Source organism: Solanum stenotomum, chromosome 9 (genome assembly GCF_019186545.1).
Source record: "Solanum stenotomum isolate F172 chromosome 9, ASM1918654v1, whole genome shotgun sequence".
NCBI lineage: Eukaryota > Viridiplantae > Streptophyta > Magnoliopsida > Solanales > Solanaceae > Solanum > Solanum stenotomum.
In genome coordinates, this window is record NC_064290.1 from 49,282,723 (window position 1) to 49,295,019 (window position 12,297).

Consider the following 12,297-nt stretch of genomic DNA (forward strand, 5'->3'; position numbering starts at 1 on the left):
GAAGAGAAGAAGAGAAGAAGGAGAAGAAGAAGAGAAGAAGAGGAGATCAACAAGATTCGTCGAGATCATCGTGGATTTTCGTCGGGGGTGATCCCTATCAAGGTATGTGAGTTCTTAGTGTGGGTTGATCCTTTCCCCCACACCCCCAACTCATTTTATTATTGGGAAAGAGGATTAGTTATGTTGTTGAAGTTGATGGTTGTGTTGTTGATATTGTTGATTGTGTTGTTGAAGTCCCTTGTGATTTGGGACATGTTTCCGGTTGGTTTTTGAGTTGTAATCTGTTGAATATTGAGGGATTTATGATTCTAAATGTTTGGGGTTGGAAACCTTGAAGATTAGAAGGTTTAGAGTTGGAGTAAAGAGGGAGAAAAGTCGAAATTGTCGGAGAAAAGGGGTGGCGCGTCGCGCCCCAAGAAGTGCTCTGACCTTCACCCCTTGGGGCGCCGTGCCCTGCAGAGCGCCTCAGCTGGCCCTCTGAGCTGCAAGGGCTGGCGCTCCGCGCCTTGCAGAGCGCCAAGGACGCCATGTTCCCTCTTTCTTTCCATGCTTTCTCATGCATGTTCCTAGGTGTTATACCTACGTTCCCTAGTTGTTTCCAACACCCCAAAGTGTTTCTAAACATCCCGAACTCATCTAAATACGTGTGATCATACACCTTGAATTCATAATTCAATTCAAGGCAAGTTAGTATCAAGCTAAGGTGAAGTTAGAGTCAAGTCAAGGAGTGTTAAGAAGTAAGTTCAAGCAAGTCCTCCTAGCTTTTCAAGAGTCGTTATTGAACATTTTAACTTCGTTTCTAGTTTCAAAATCAAGCAAGAGTGTTGAGTTTCAAGTCAAGAAAAGAGTCTCAAGTTTCAAGTCGAGTAAGAGTCTTGGATTTCAAGTTAAGTCAAGAGTTTAAAGTTGAGTCCATTTTCTCAAAAGCTATTAGGGAACTAAGTATTCCCGAAGAAGTTTATAAATGTTTTTACATTTAAGTAAGGAAGGAACCATGTTTTCCAAAAGAGTCTTTGGGCTAAGTTTTGAGTAATTATCTCAATCAAAGAAAGAAGTTAATTTAAAGCATGAGCCAAAGTATTTTTGGGAGTAGTATTGAGCACCGAATTGGAGACACGAGTTCATATTAATTCAACTCTCCATAAGAACCATGCGCCAACATGGGACTTGACGTATCATTCTTTTTAGATGATCACGTAAGATTAGGCTAGTGGATCCACTAAGCAAAAGTAAGGTCCTATATCACGACAAGGTATAAGATGGTCCTCGGGCAACGTGAGGTAAGACGTTGTATCATCACTAGGGCTCATAGTGGTGGTTGTCGGTTAAAGAACCTCCCACAAAAGCTATCTTATTTTTATATAAGTAAAGTTGAGTTTGTTATCGTTTTATCCTTAACGAACTAAGTTGTCTACATTGTTTTGTAAGCTAAATATATATATATATATATATATATATATATATATTGCATGTGTCTTATTGCTTTCTATTTTTGAGTTCGATTATTCATGAGTCGAACAAAGTCAAGGTAAGTATTCTCTCTTGTTTTCCTTTCAAGCTTAAGTCGTGGTTTAGCTTTCCAGCTCGCATACTCATACATTCTATGTACTAATGCCAGTTGGCCTGCATCTTATTATGATGCAGATACAGGTACCCCGGATCAGCATCCTGCTCGTCGTTGATCTAGCTGAGCACTCCAGAGTCAGTGGTGAGCCTCCTTACATTCTGGAGGACTCAATTATTTTGTGTACTTAGTTTTGTTCTATTAGGATGTTGCGGGGTCTGTCCCAACATCCATCTCAGTATGTTAGACGCTTCATAGACAGTCAGTCAGTTAGTTTTGAGTCTCTCTTCTATGTTTATATGTAAATATCCTATTTTGAGACCCGAGGTGCCTTGTTGGCCAGATTTGTATCAGTTAAGTTGTCTTATGACTTTGCTTTGCATGAAGTTATTCTGTTGAGTTAGGTTTCCGCTGAGTTAAGAAAGCCAGGCCAAGGGTTCGCTTGGGGCCAGCAATGGTCTCCGAGTGCCGGTCCTGCCCAGGGTGTAGGCTCGGGGCGTGACAACTCTGACTTCTTGGATATAGTTCAAAACTCTTGGAATGAAGAAGTCAATAGGAACCCCCTGTATATCCTTCACCAGAAAATCAACAAGACTTGCAAAGCTATGATTACTTGGTCTAGACAGGCTTTTGGGGACCTCTACGAAGAACCTAAGAGACTTGAAAGCCAAATTCAAGCTCTTGAAGACAACAGTGTAACCAAAAACACCGGAGATAACAAGAGAGATCTCTCTAGGCTCAAGGCAGAATTCACTAGATTTCTCAAACTTCAAGAGTCTATCCTCAAACAAAAATCTAGGGTCAAATGGCTTGAAGGAGATTCCAACATGGCGTATTTTCTAAACATCATCAGAGACAGGAGAAAAAGGTCGAACATTAGGAAAATTAAGGATGAACACAACAACTACCTGAAAGGAAAAGACAAAATTGATGAAGGGGCTATCAGATTTTACAAGAATCTCTTTACTTATGACAATACTAACCCTGATTATAGCTCCCTTAATATTCTTCATAGGTGCATCACAAAAGAGGGCAATGACATGTTGTGCACCCTTCCAACACTCAAAGAACTTCAGGATTGTGTATTCTCTCTAGATCTCGATAGTGCTCCTAAACTGGATGACCTAAGTAGGTACTTTTATCAAAGTACTTGGAGCATCATTGCATTAGATCTCCATAAAGCTGTGATTGCTTTTTTTGCAGGTGATATCCTTCCAAAAAATTCTATACTCATACTTGTCTTGTTCTTATTCCTAAGATTGATCACCCCCAATCTTTTTTTTTATTTGAGATCTATCAGTCTGTGTAACATTTTAAGTAAAATTATTTCTAAAATATTGACTAACAAATTGACCTCTATCCATCCATGAATTATCTCCAGGAATCAAAGTAGCTTTTTTCATAACCGAAAAATTCGTCTGTGACCCGTCACACTTTGAACCAATCACAGCCTTCTAAACTCGGTGAATAATGGGCCCTCCCCTCTACCCTTCTCCACTCAAATACCGGGCTTCTCTTTGCATGGTGTGGGGCTTGAACCTACGACCTATGTCACAAATCCTCCACCTTTTGCCACTCGAGCTAGGCCTTAGGAGCAGGAATCAAAGTAGCTTTCTCAAAGGCAGAACCATTACTGGAAACAATCTTCTTGCCCAAGAAATTATTAGTGATATTGGCAAACCTAACAGAGGGGGCAATGTAGTGATGAAACTAGATATGACTAAAGCTTATGACAAAGTGTCCTAGACTTACCTCTGCCTTGTTCTTAGGCATCTTGGTTTCTCTGAGCATTGGTTTTACCTTTTCCATAATTATATCTCCAACAACTGGTATTCTATAGTGGTAAATGGAGGTCGTCATGGTTTCTTTAACTATTCTTAGGGTTTGAGGTAAGGAGATCCTCTTTCCCCCTTTCTCTTCATTTTGAGCGTTGAATTGTTGTCTCAAATGCTTTACAATTTGCATAATCACGCTGCTTACAAGAGTTTTTATCTGTGCAATAATAGTCCTAAAACTAATCATTTAACTTCTGCTGATGACACCATTACTTTTTGCAATGGTAGCAAGAGATCTATCAAACTAATCACTGACATTGTGGACATGTATGAGCAAATACCAGGTCAACAGATCAACAAGAACAAGAGTAGATTCTTCTTGAGATCCAAATTTAGTCTTATCATCATCAATAGACTAAAAAGATACACTAGCATGAGATATCAAGAATTTCCCATAAAGTAAATTGGGTGTCCTCTTATCATAGGAAAGAAGAAATTGGCTTACTCAGACATTGTCAATAAGGTTAATAATAAAATTAGAGGTTGGCACAGCAAATTGCAATCTTTTGGAGGAAGAGTTACCTTAATAAGACTTATTATACTAGCTCTCCCTACTCATCTTCTGAGTGCTACCAACCCTCCTATAGGTACCCTTGAGCTCATTGAAAAAAATCTTTTGGTCTGGAAATGATTCTGGAGGAAAGCATCACTGGATTGCATAGGGTAATTTGAGCTACCCCTTTGAATAAGGTGGTGCTAATTTTAGGAAAATTTCAGATGTTTGTATGGACTTCAAGGCTAAGCTATGGTGGAACCTAAGAACCTCTTCTTCTCTTTGGGGAGATTACATGAAGGCTAAGTACCTCGAGAATCAACACCTTATAAAGGCTCAATGGACCTCTAGCAACTCTCAAAATTGGAAAGTCATCTGTGAAGTTAAGTCATTGGCGGAGCAACATATTTACTGGAAGGTTGGAAGAGGAGATGTTGATTTTTGGTTTGATAAATGGTCAGCTCTAGGACCCTTGCACTTGCTCTACCCCAACAATGAAGTGCATATCTCTATCAAGATAAATATTGTTCTTACTAGTAATGGTGAATGGAACTGGAATTCGCTCCAAGTAGAGCTCCCGAATGATCTAAAGAACAATATCATCAACTTGGGGATTATTCTAAATGATCTCACAAATGACAAAAGCTATCTGGGAAAACACCAATTCTGGCCACTTCACTCTCCACTCTGGTTGGGATATTATTAGAAAGAAAAGAAACCACAACAATGCCACCAACAAGATATGGAATAATAGCATTACATTTAATATGACTTTCCTTACATGGAGAGCTATTTATAGCAGGCTTCCTACTGATGAGAATGTGGCTAAGTAGGGCATCAATATTATCCCGGGATGTTATTGTTGTGTTGCAACTAATGAGAACAACAACTTGGAAACAGTGAATCAACTATTATGTTAGGGTGAACATGCTAGAAAAGTGTGGTATGATATCGCAAGTCCACTGGGAGTGAGACTCACCCATAGGACTATTAAAATCCGCATCCTCAATTAGTGGAATACTGTTATAAAGAATCCCATTTCTAATTTTGTTATTCATGCTCTCCCCCCCAATAATTTGTTGGGAGATATGGAGAGAAAGATGCTCTAACGAATTTGATGCTATTAAGCCTTTTGTATACAGATCTAAAGCTAACATTTTTTTTACCATTGTGCAGATTACTAAAAAGAAATTTGGCAGAGCTAACATTGTAGCTAACATATTTATACACTACATTTTGGATGCCGAAATTCACCACAGAACCACTACCATAGTTAAGTGGATAAAACCTCCTAATATGTATGTAAAACTCAACAATGATGGTAGTTGCATTCAAGGACGTTGTGGTAGAGGTGGTCTGATCAGAAACTCATTGGGAAACCTCGTGTTTGCTTACTGCATCAATTGGAACCTGGCACGAGTAACATCGCAGAAATGGCAGCTCTTCTTTATGGCCTTAAATGGTGTGCTAATAGAGGCTTCTCTATTGTCTGGGTTGAAACAGACTCCATGCTGTTAACTAGATGTATTAAAATAGAATGGGACCTACCGTGGAAGATCAATGTCAGGAAATTAATTGAAGAGCATGGTTACCATATTAGTCATTGCTTTAGGGAGGCTAATAAACCTGCTGAAAAAATTGCCAACTTGAGTCATGGCTTTTTTAGGAGTTCTCTTCAACTCTTTTTTTATCCTTCCTAAGCAAGTTAGAGGTCTCTCCAATATGGATAGATGGGATTTCCCAACCTTTAGCACTAAATCAATGTAACCTGCCAATATTATTTACAAGCCATCCTAAATTTTATGCCTGTGTTCAGTTACCTTTTGAGCTAATTTGGACAACCCCCTCCCCCTTTTCTGGTGGTAGTTAGTAGAACAGTCCTACACTGTTATTACCCCTTATCATGTCAAAGTTTGGGATGCCAAACTCAAAGTTGTACTTTTGCCCATATAATGATCAAAGTTGGAATTTTATTTTTAAAAAATAATAATTAGGAAAGGTAATAGCATGACAAGACTTTTTTGAGCTTATCATAAAAGTTCTAAAATACCACTACTTCCACTCTTTCTCAACACAAGATTGTAACACAAATTTGGTGCACTATCCATAAAATATGTTGTAAATTTAAAAATCGATAAGACCACTGTAAAAGTATACTAATATAGAAAAATAACATAGTAACGTTCAACTAATTAAGAGAATTATCTAATTTACTTGATTTCTGCAAGTGTCACCACACGGACAGTATCCCGGTGTACATTCAATGTTTGTTAATAAATTCAAACATCTTCCTACACATGCACTATTAGGATCACTTGCATCATACATGCATTCACATATAGCAATATCCTCTACTCTCGGTTTCTTATGCCTGTAAGACATAAGAAAATTGCAATTAAAAATGACTACCTAAAGCCAAGATCAATGATAATTGAAAATCATTCAACTCCAACTCAAAGTCAACTAATCAAGGTATGCATCATTTAGGACACAACTTTTCTTTGTCTTCTTTTGGATATTTTTTTAGGATTCAAGCTAAAACATTAGAAGCTTCAGTTTTGGAAGTCAAAAAGCTATAAACTACATAATAAGAAGTAGGACACAAAAACTTTCTAAGGAATGAAACAAGAACTTATTTCTCTTTCACAAAAAGAAACTAATTTTTTGTGTCTCGTCTTATAGAACAAAGAAGAAATATGAAACATAAGCATTATTCAACATTAGTTTCAACTCACAAAAAGTTCTTCCTTTTAAGCTTGACCAGATAATCACAATCTGCAATTCAAATTTCTTCTTTACTCATTTTCTTGTCATTGAATTCATACTCCCACGACATCCTTGGCACAACATGGAAAAAGATACAATGTTTATCGAAGTTTAATCTCTTTTTTTATTAGTGGTTTTTGAAAGCTTTATCTTAGAAGTGAAAACAATGGAAATAACCAATCTCTTTTTTTAAAAAAATGGTAATGTTAACATAATGCAATAACCAATCTCTTTTGCATAGTTATAGTATCCAGATCATAGATACACAAAGTAACTGTTTCGACCATAATTAATATGTCATCTAAGTGGTACTCACAATTGCAGACAACATAACAATAATTCAGAATTATAAGCAACAAGTGTATGAAAATGAACTTCAAAGTTTAAGGATTATCAAAAGAAAGAATGCAATTAATTGGCAGGAAAATCATCATTAAAAGAAACAAAGAAAGGCTTTGAACTCACTTTCACCATATAAATTCATTTTGAGTAATATGAATAAATGGTGCTACTCCTTCGGGCAGTTGGACCTTCAAAAAAAAAAAGTTAAGAACTCATCATTACTTGATGTAAATAAAATGGCATATTGTAATGCAAAATAACGTATATAAGCAAAGGGTCTGCATTTATTATATAGTTATAAACATTATTATACAGTCATCATTACTTAATGTTAATAGAATGGCATATTGTAATGCAAAATTACGTATATAAGCAAAGAGTTTGCATTTATTATACAGTTATAAACATTACTATACAATATTATTTTAGCAAATATACAGTCAAATATCATACAGGATTACATACACCATGCCATCGACGTGTGCATCCATGTTTTGATGGAAGGGTAGGTGAAGTAACTCGATAAGAAAGGGCACAATTGAATGCAGATTTTATTAAATAAGCCCACTTTTTCGATACATAAATTTTATTAATAAAAACAGCAGCACTAAGATGGTGCTAGAACAGTAGAACGTTTATGACTATAGCTCTTTCCAGCTGCAAGGAGTCAATATAGTCCAAAGAGTGTAAAGATGATTTACATTTTTCAATAAGCCCACGTTTGTTGAGAGGACAAACCAGATTTTATTGAGAAATATGAGTTATTGAGGAACTGCAGCTTTGAACTAGTTAGTTATGAAGGGCAATAATAAAAGTAGTCTAGTTTAGACATATGTTGACTCAATATCACTTGTTTAAATAATTCTATACCATTTATAGCACCAGAATCTACTAAAAATGATGAAACTCATATATGTACTCAACAGAAGACACTAATATCTTCACATACTAGTCTTTTTATACGAGTACAACTATCAACCAATATTCTCAGGATCCAACAACAACATTACCCAGTGAGACATTTTCAGGATCAAATTATTGTACTAATATTACCACCAGTTCTGATGTCATATAAAAAGAGATTTTTTTTTATCATTAGTTCTCTAGGTATATTGTTGTATTAGTTCTTTGGGTATTGTCTTCTCATGATTTCAGAAGTTTACAGAGTCACACAAAATCATATCCACATTGTTACATGTCATCATCACTCCAAGTGACATAAATTATCTAACACATTTGGAATGAAGAATACATCATATAGGAACGATAAGCTATAAATCTAAACTCTTCAATCTTTTCCAGTTTCACACAAGGAAACTGCTGCTGAGACTTGCAAGACTTAAATAGGAAAATAATTTGTGAACCAAGTAAGAAATGTTAGGATCTAAAAACCAAGTAACAAATGCTAGGAAAATAATTTGTGAACCAAGTAAGACTTTCAACTCATCAATAATAAATATTGATTTGCACTCTCTTTTCTTTAATAATATTTACCTATTTTCTTTTGTATCAATCTAAAAAGGGCTTTCCTAGAATGGAAAATTCACTATCCAAACATTCAAGTTAATAAGTTAACTTACGTTCATATCTCATATGTGATGTAATGCCTTACTAAATTTTCTATTTTTACACTTTCTTTTCACAAGGTAAATAATTTCATTAATGTTTGGGTCAAAAGGCATTTTTATACAAGAAGTATACCTAAAGGAAAACCCTATAAAATATATGGTTTTCTACGAAAATCACCTAATCTTCTACACAACATGAGACTTCATGGTTGCACCAAGAGAAAATAATGGATTGGAGGCTTCTCCTCAACTTAATAAAATTCATCATCTCTGCACCTTCAAAAGTTCTCTTCACCTTTTCGTACCTAAAACTATTAATCTAAAAACTTATTAAAAAATTATTTTATGAAAAGCTTTTTGTCAACTTAATATAATGAACTATTCAAATGCTTTACTTTGACTGTGTTGGTCATAGTATGCCATTTTTTCGTAGGATGGTCAATTATTCTCTTTTTATTTAGTTATCACCAAATTTCACACTACATTTTTTTCTGTGTAGAAAATTCGTAAGTCCAAATTTAGTCAAAGCCACTAATAACTAGGTCTACCAAGATAAGTTCTCCATACTTGAGAAGATCATTTGAGATTACTAGAATTAGTTTCTATCCGTTGAACTAGTAAGAGAAACATTTTAGGAAACAACATCTTGAATCCCATATGAGAAATCTACAAATTTGTTTACTCTTTAAACAACACAACCACATAATTACATCCAATTTATTCAATGATCACTTTGCTAATCTGAAGTATATAAACATATTAAGATGTAAATCTGATTGCAAAAGCATTGGTCCAGGTCTAAAAATTGATGGGGGTGTAAAACCTTTTCTTAACCAATGTTCACCCAATTGAGGAACAACGACTAAGAAGATTAACAAGAATGGCAGAAAGAAGAAAATGGGAGAGAAACTTTCTAACAAGCTAGATAAACATCCAAATCATCATTTTTGTAGTAGAATTTGGTCAAATTATGATTAAATCAATTCTCCTAAAGAGGATCAGTAGCATGAGGTCAGTAATCATGCTTGGTTATTTTTTTTATCTTTTATTTATGACAAGGGAAACCAGCAGCCGCTACCCTTTGGGTGCGCATAGGGTAAATTCCCGCTCTTGTGCAATAGCTCAGAAACCACATAGGAGAGATAACCCGCACTAGGCAAGCCCGGTGCGAAGAGCTCGACCCAGAAGGCAAACCCCTTGCTTTCACTGGCAAGGGGTTTTGAACTTGAGACCTCCAACATGGAAGTCCCAAGCCCAAACCACCGGGTTGGTTATAGAAAATATTATTCTTCAATTAGGTTCCTAATTTGACTTGCCTGAAGAATATTGGAACTCCACTCCGAGGTCACAACAAATATAGTTGTTATGTTAAACCTTGAAGTTAAGTGCAGTGCAACTGGACGCTTTGTCTCGCTTAGGCGAAACTTCAGTACAGGCACCAAGGCAATAATTGCCACTAATGCTTGTAACTTATCATGCATAAGCTCAACATTGAAATAGTCACAATAAATAATAAAATTGTTGTTGTCAATACATTATATTAATTGTTAAGGAAACTTTGTCAAATAATAAATAAAAACCTACCAATTCAGTATAGGCACTACACTCAAACTAGAAGCTTAAACTCCATCTTTGCATCTGAATCACAAATTTAAAATGATTTTTTAATTTGACTTTCGTGATACTTCATATTTTTCACTTATTCTAGTTATTTTAATACTCTATTCAAAAGAACCGTTGTGTGTCCCAATCATTATATTCTCTTGCATCATATGTTATACTTAAATAAGTAAATAAAGTGTTATTTATCTAGCATCTTAAACTTTTAGATGAGATGGTCACACAATTCAACATGGTATTAGTGCATGAGGCGGTGAACTCGAGCCACACTACAACCCATTATCAAAAAGCATGTGCATGGTTCATGCTTGCACATGACAAGGCATGTTGAAAACATAATTAAGTACATAGAATTTGTTCTCTTTCATAGCTTAAGTTTTTTCATAAGATAGTTAGACACGTCAACAATATATACATAAGATTACCCTAAAAGTAGTTTCCTTTTGCTCATTACGACCTTTTAACTATAGTGGGGTCTCATTAACCCCCTATACTATTTTGAAGCGGTATTGTTGCCACCCGACATAGAGAATGAGATGCACTTTTTTAAAGAGCATGAGAGAAAAATAAAGAAAAATTTACCACATTTTTCCTTCTTTCCTTTTCCTTTTTCTTTTTTTCTCCTCTCCTCTTCGCTTGTCATACCTTCTACTTTGTTGGTGGTTCCCAAAACTTATTCACTTATGGTGTCCAAAATTAGAAAATTATACCTCATTATTGAACATAAACAATACAATTTGAGAGCTAGTAGATAAACCAAAAATAGGGATGGATCCGACTCTACTATCATAGTAACCAAATGAACCTAAACATAACACAACCCCAATATCTACTTCATGAGGTGAGGATTATCCAAAACTAGTCCATTTCTTTTACCACAGTACACTTAACAAACGCCAAAAGTTAGATATTACGTTTTCTTTTCCTTTTGATAGATTAGTAATGATGGTACCCAATTAGCTTACGCATATCTTGACTACTAAAATTCATATATGATATAAAAGAAATATCAAACATATTAAATTCCAAGTGGAATTCTATATAAAAATGGATGGTTTGGTATATATGGACAATTTGTAAAAATGTTTTTCCATAATCTAGAAGATTACTCAACATTTGAGAGCCACCACTACTAAACGTGTTACTTAGATTCTTAACAAAACTTATGACTTCCAATTCAATTTGATTCTCTGTTAATGAAAATAAGCACTTGAATTCTCGAGTTGGAAACATCAAGTTTACCCTAAAGAGCGAATGACTAAAATTACTTTAAGCATTAGCTAAAGCAAATTATATGCACATACCTATGTTGCCAAAGACTTATTAAAGGTGCGGTTAAGCTCTAAAGTTGAGTGAAAAACAGGTTGAGCGCAACATTTTGCTTAATTGGCACATCAATGAAGTCATCAAGACACTAAGGTGTATACCTTACTACAAATGGGTGTCGTCCTTAATAGGCAACACTAGATGATAAAATTCACTTAAATGTGAAAAAAAAGTTAATTCATTTGTACATATAGCTATTATTCTTCGATTTAATTTTTTTTGTTTACTTCCTTATTAAAATCCTAATATATTTAAGCTTAAAGCTCCAATAGACCTCATTACTTTTTTGCACAATTGCCTTTGATAACGTCGCCTTACACACATGTTAGAGTTATGATTCTCTTCCACAATTGTCTCTATTTCCGCAGAGGTGGGAAGCAATACCAATATGCTACCACTTTTGGTTTTAATTTCTTCAAGAAACCATATATGCAACCTCAAAGTGTTAATCTAGTAATACAAACATCAAATAAAAGCTTTCATTCCATGAGAATGATACAGGCAAACATATATGTTGCTCTCAAGATGTTAAAGTTAGAGGTAGCTTTAGTCATTTTCTAACGTACAGTCGTGCACAAGTGGGAAACAAAAAGCATGTCGTTCTTCATTCTTTCTAAGTTTACATCCTCTTGTGCTAAATATTTCATGTGCTTCCAAGCATCACATGATGTAAAGAAAGTACGACCACTGCATCTTTCTTTCTACTTCTAAGAGCTCCTTGAATGGATCTTCTTTTATCTCTCTCTTTCCCTCGTAATCTTATTGCCGCTTGGAGCAAGTAGC

At 35.3% G+C, this 12,297-nt stretch overlaps 1 pseudogene; it reads right to left on the reverse strand.

The window, feature by feature from the left end:
* The window catches only part of LOC125877622 (histone-lysine N-methyltransferase ASHH1-like), a 29,141-nt pseudogene that overhangs the window by 6,311 nt on the left and 10,533 nt on the right, over positions 1-12,297 (reverse strand).